The sequence below is a fragment of the Vicia villosa genome, unplaced genomic scaffold, assembly GCF_029867415.1.
Source record: "Vicia villosa cultivar HV-30 ecotype Madison, WI unplaced genomic scaffold, Vvil1.0 ctg.000326F_1_1, whole genome shotgun sequence".
NCBI classification, from domain to species: domain Eukaryota; kingdom Viridiplantae; phylum Streptophyta; class Magnoliopsida; order Fabales; family Fabaceae; genus Vicia; species Vicia villosa.
In genome coordinates, this window is record NW_026705146.1 from 366,676 (window position 1) to 373,399 (window position 6,724).

The following is a 6,724-nucleotide window of genomic DNA, read 5'->3' on the forward strand; positions in this document are numbered from 1 at the left end:
GTGGGAAGTATGAGGGCAAGTGAGCCTGTGAACCATTCCTAATTCATTTAGGTACTTAGTAAAGGGACGAAATTCTCCCCCAAAATTTGATTGAACAACTTTGATTTTAGTGTTAAATTGAGTTTGAACATATGTTGTAAACTGTTTAAAAACATGGAGGGCTTCAGACTTTTGTTTTAAGAAGTATATCCAGGTATATTTGGTGAATGTGTCTACAAAGGCCAAATAATAGGAATAGCCTTCACTAGTAAGATTAGGTGAAGGTCCCCACAAATCTGTATGTATGAGCTCAAAAGGTTTGGAATATACAGTTTGAGTTACAGGAGCATATATTCTATGAGACTTCCCTATGCAGCAAGAATTGCAGAATTCAACAGAATCTTTATTACTCAAAGGAATGTTACGAATTTTGAGTACATTTTTAACAGCAACAGAATTAGTATTCCCTAATCTAGAATGCCAAAGAGAAAATTTATTGAAATTCGAGTCTTGAGACTTGCTATTTGAGTTATTGATTGAGACACTAGCAGAGTTTAATGTAGGTTGTAAAGAAGACTCCATCAGTGGATTGTGGAAGCAATACAGTCCACTGGTATCAAGGAATCCCTCTAGAAGCACCTGTTTAGATGCCTGAGATTTTACATAACATTTGTTAGCATGGAATTAAAAGAATACATTATTGTCTTTGGAAATTTTGGACACAGAGATAAGATTACGAGAAATGCTAGGTACATGAAGCATATTATTCAAAGATAGCACAGTATGAGGTAAAGTATTAGACTTAATCTTTGCTGAGCCTGTAGACTTAATGGAGAAACCTTGATCATTTCCAATTAGAACTTCATTTGCACCTACATAAGGATGATGACTACGAAAATAAGAGTTATGAGAGGTAATGTGGTAAGAGGCACCTGAATCTGCAAACCAAGCTTGTGATTCAAGGTTTGCAGGTATGGTTAGGTCATCTTGATGAGCCAGAAAAGCTGAAGCTTAAGCATGTGTTGTGGCTTGATTTTTCTGCTCTTCATTAGCTTGATTTCCTTGAACATTCCTTGAGTTCTAGCTTGAGCTGGTTCAAAATTTTCATCATACCTGTGCCAACACTCAGCAACAACATGTCCATACTTACCACACAATTTACATGTTGGACGGTTTCCTGAAGTGTAGGAGCCTTTGGCTCTGCCTCTGCCTCTGCCTCTGATGGTGTTTCCACGACCTCTTGCAGATTGGGGATTTCCTCTGGTGTTTTTGGCATTTTGATGCTCACTTGTGTGTGCTACATTGGCTGTAGAAGTTGCGAGTGATAGTTCTTGACGATACTTTGTCAAGTTGTGCTTCTTGCACATTGAGCAAAGCTTCAACATCATACAGTGTTGGAGGTTCAATTTTTCCGTACACCATCATAACGAACGGATTGTATTCTTCTAGCAAACCCTGCAGTATAGCATCAATTTGGTCACGTTCAGAGATAAGATCTCCAATAGCCAGGAGTGAATCCGCTATGGCACGAATCCGCAACACATATTCGGAGATGGATCGATTTGCTTTCTTGGTAATCTTTAGCTCAACACGCAATTGATGAACCCTAGCTCTCATCAGCGCATTGAAGTGTTTGTGAATCTGATCCCAAATTTGATAAGAGTGTTTGCAAGAAAGAACCCTAGGAAGAACTGTTTCATAAATTGTCGATAGAAGCCATGTGAATAGAGCTTGATCTTGCATAATCCAAGCCTCATATTCTTCAGATTTGGTGTTAGTGATCCTGTCCTCATCAGTCTTGAACATTGGAGGAATCTGTGGATTCACCACAAACTTGTGGAGTTTGTGTGAAAGAATCACACCTTCCACCTGCTGATTCCAAAGAAGGAAGTTAGTTTCTTGAAGTTTAATGGAGAGTTTTGGTCCGAACACACTGTGGCTCACAGCGCTTGCGAACTGCGACGACTGCATCTGCAATGAAGTTTGGCCGTGTTGTGAAATTTGATCGAATTTATCCATGGTAGACTCTTCTTGGAAGAGAACAAGACACGGGTTTCTCTGAAACTCAGGGACGATAGTGAGCGGAAGCGAGAAGAAGATGAATCTAGGCGAGTGATACCATATTCAAACTGAAAGTATTGAATACTGAAAGTGCTCTGCACTTTTCTACACTAAGTGTATTATATTATGTGTAAAGTGTTAATTCTGTACAAAGTGGATAGCACTCTATATATATGAGTGGCTTAACATCTAGTTACAATCCAGCTAAGCATAACTGCCACTAACAAAGTCTAACAACCTATTGTACAAAAGATAGAGTTGACTAAGTCAACTTATACAAAAGCTATAATACATCTAATATATTTAAATTTTAATTTCTTTTTTATTTGGATTCATGGGGTGATTGTGATTATGAAGGAGAGAAAAAATTTTGTATTTGTTTTTTAATTAATTAAAATTTTGTGATTGGTTGTGTGTAAAAGAATTTCTTATGTTCGTGTCCACCTAACAATTTTCCATGCTTAAAATCTAATAAAAACCTATCAAACGTGTATATATATATATATATATATATATATATATATATATATATATATATATATATATATATATATATATATATATATATATATATATATATATATATATATATATATATATATATATAAAAGAATGAGTAAGTTATATGAGAATGTGAGAATGTAATAACTATCGTTAGATTTATATTAAATGGTTGAGATTAAAAGATATTTTTAAAATTTGATTAATAAAATCACAATTTAATCTTAATCATTCCTTTTTAAATCTGATGATTCTTATTCATTCTCACGTTCTCATATAACTTACTAGATATGTCATATGTTTTAAAAAATCTAAAATATTACTATATGTTTTAATTCGAAATAGTGAATTATACTCTTAAAAGTTCACTTATTTTTATTCATTGTGTGTTTTGTTGTAATTATCTAAAGAGTGGGGTTGTTAGGAATAATTTGGAATACCCTATGAATTCTCTCTATCTTGTGGATGGGTCAACCATTGATGAAATGGTGATGATGGTCGTATTGATGATGGCATGATGACGATATTAAAGTTGATTAATTCTTAATTTCCTAGTAATAGACAAGACAAAATAAAAGTATGCACAAAATGAAGAAGAGAGAGAGAACTTTTCTTTTCTTGGTTTCACTTCACCCACTCAAAGTCTACAAGAATGTGAAAAAGACACTATATAGCTCTAGCCAACCCACTTTCTCTAATGGGAACATGTACATTGCAAACGTTATCATTGTATTGGTCCCCTTCCCTTAGTACCATGCTAAATCAAATCAAAATCACATATATATGGAATCTTATTACTATTACTAAAAGTCATAGACTCATGGTAGTAGCTAGCATCCCATGCATGATTATTACGTATACACACACTTTTTTTTCCTTTCAAAACCAAAGTGAGATGTTTTTTCCTAGATATTACTTTAATGATCATGTTTTTCTTCTATGAATATTTTCTCAACTCTTTTTTATGAATATTTTCTCAACTCTTTTTTAATGGTAGAGTTTATGTTTAATTTCAATTAATTAATTTGTTGAAGAAAATTATGATGGATAGAGAAATCTCATTATGGAAAATGGAAAAAGAAAGGTTGAAAAAATAGGCAAAGTGAGAAACACTAAAAAGACAAACTCCTAATCTGAAGTTGTTTTCAGTGTCAACTTTTCTATCAATAAACTTGTGATTGGTTAGTTGTGATTATAATACTCAATAGAAAAATATTATTCTTACACTCAAAACATACATTACACTATATTTACTGTTCACTAATACGATAAACAGTATTTTTATTAAAATATATTAATATTTTTAATTTTTTTTGGAATAAAAAACACTAATATAAAAACGGTGTGATTATTTTACACTTTATTATCCAACTTTATTTTTCTATTAAAAATTATTTTTAATTCATGACTATATTGAATAACATTTTATATTTCATTAACCAACTTTATTTTACTATTAAATTATTTTTAATATCTGGACGTTTATTAACCAACTTCATCCCTTTATTAACCAACGTTTTATACATCATTAATTAACTTTTTTTTACTACTAAAAAAATATTTGGACCGTTATTAACCAAACAATAAACTATATTAACCAACTTTTTACACTCAATTAACCAATTTTGTTGTGTCACCATTATTTATATATTGTTTATATTACTATTTACGATCAATGTTTATGTTACCATTTATGTTACTATTCATTCTTCATGTCGCTGTTTACGGTATTTGTGAAGAGTAAATTACTCAATTGGATGTAGATGTACAATATGGGTGTATCAATATCTTATTTAATATTAACTACTTTGGTTTTGTCCATACTTTAATATATATATATATATATATATATATATATATATATATATATATATATATATATATATATATATATATATAATGATTACAATGAAGAATTTTAGGTGACAAAGAGGCAACTCGTTTTATATTTAAATTCTAATATTTTTTAATAAAAGATATGACAATAATATAATAATCTTGAGGATTAAACTTTAGGGTAGAAAGATATCATTATCATGAGCATAGAAGCATAGTCCCTTTGATTCCAATTCATGCACTGTCTGTCACCAGAGGTCACGCGAGCCTCTCATCGATTTCCGGTTGTTGCTGTTTCTATAAGTGCATGAGTCATGGTATCTTATTTTCTTCATTTAGCAAATACTTTTTCCTTATAGGAAAAATGAGGTTACATTGTTTCTTAACATGCACCACACATAATTTGAAATTTATCATTAAATTTTGGAATATTATATATATATATATATATATATATATATATATATATATATATATATATATATATATATATATATATATATATATATATATATATATATATATATATATATATATATATATATATATATATATATATATATATATATATATATATATTTCAAAATTTTAATTTATATAAATAGTTTATGTTTTTAATAAAAAAAATAATATATTATTAAAAATTGAAAATAAAAATACTCAAGGAAGAACAAAAACGATAAAAACAAACTACAAATTAAAATGATCGGAAACTCAATAGAAATCCAAATAGAATGGTCTAAAATAAATAAAGGAAGTAAGAAACAAAAGACAAGGAATAAGAAAAGTGAAAATTCAAACTCTATATAAAAGATAATGCCACAACCAAAGAACTGAGAGACTAATATATATCATCTCAAAGTATAAAATGGAAATGCTCATTATAGTAGAAAGTGTAAAGGAGACCCAAAAAATTTACTCATGAATTACTTATAAAAGGAGAACTTAATTTAATTCACTAATTGCTCAAAATTCGTCGTTTGGTTAAATAATAATATTTGTAACGTTTTAGAATTAGAAATAGAGTGAGATATGGAAGTTGCACTGGAGTAGAGCTTCCGATGCACTGGAGTGAGGGTGTAACTGCAAGGTTAACACTCTAACGCTCAAGTCAGTATGTGAAAGAGTAAAGAGTATTGAAATCATGTTTGATAATTGTTACCTGAAATGACGCAATTCTCTATATATATGGAGGGAAAATAATGACCTAGCTATCTTTCTGACGTAGAATGCGGAGGACCGTTGGATGTGTCAAAGGCGTAAATTTCTTATAGTGAGGCGCATGATAATACAATAGTCAGTCTAGAAGTGCAATTGAAGTGTCGCTTGATACGTTTCTGGCACAAAGCATTTTATCCTAGGGGGGTCGGATGGAGAGAGGTATGACCGATCCAAAACAGTTACCCTCCAAGCCCTCGCACTTGAATATCAAGGGGAGGGTTTGGAGAATTTCAACCCCAACTATCGACCACCCTTCTCCTTACTTTTGGTGTTCGAAACGTCAAACGTCTATTATGAGGTGTAATTATGATCATTTTTAGAAACTGAAACATTTGAGTGTTACGTGCGAGAAACATGATCGTTGATAAGATACCTTTCTTTCTATACTGTCATTTCCCTTTTAGACCTCTTTTTTCTCTTCACTTTTGAGCAGTTATCTCTTTTCTCCTCTAACATTTCACCTTTTTTTCTTGAGATTATTATTGCGATATGGCCAAAAAAAACGCAGAAGAATGTGGAGAGGAACCCGGTGAACCCACCGTTCTCGTGGGAAGGTTTCATATATTCTTCGAGTGTTTCTATTTTTACCAAAGAGGGGAGGGAGTCTAAATAAGGCTTTCTCTAAATTAGGAGAATCGTCGTTTTAGGGTCTCAATATTCCTGGTGAAGATGATAGGATATGCAGTGAGTATGGTAATATACCTTCCCTCTGTACGGATACCTCTTTTCAACCTTTAGTGTTCGTCTACCTTTCACCGCCTTTGAGGTTGGTGTTTTTAACTATTTGATGGTGTCTTCTTCACAACTTCATCCGTCTAGTTAGGCGTACATGAAGACCTATCAGTATTGGTGCGAATACTTGAAGGGAAAACCTTTCGTCGTATTGTTCTTTCATCTCTTTCGCTACGACCAAGAGAACGAGGACTATTATTTTTGGTGCCAAAGATACAGATTTTTGAAGACTTTCATTTCCTTCCACCTTTCACGTATTGATTCTTTTTGGTCTCTCCTCTTCATCCCCAGGCTCACGCGACCATCTGCGGGGTCGGGCCGTGAGTTGAAGATAACTGCAAACGTCTATTTCCTCAATATTGGTCGGCAAAGCCCTTTCTCCTAGAGAACGACA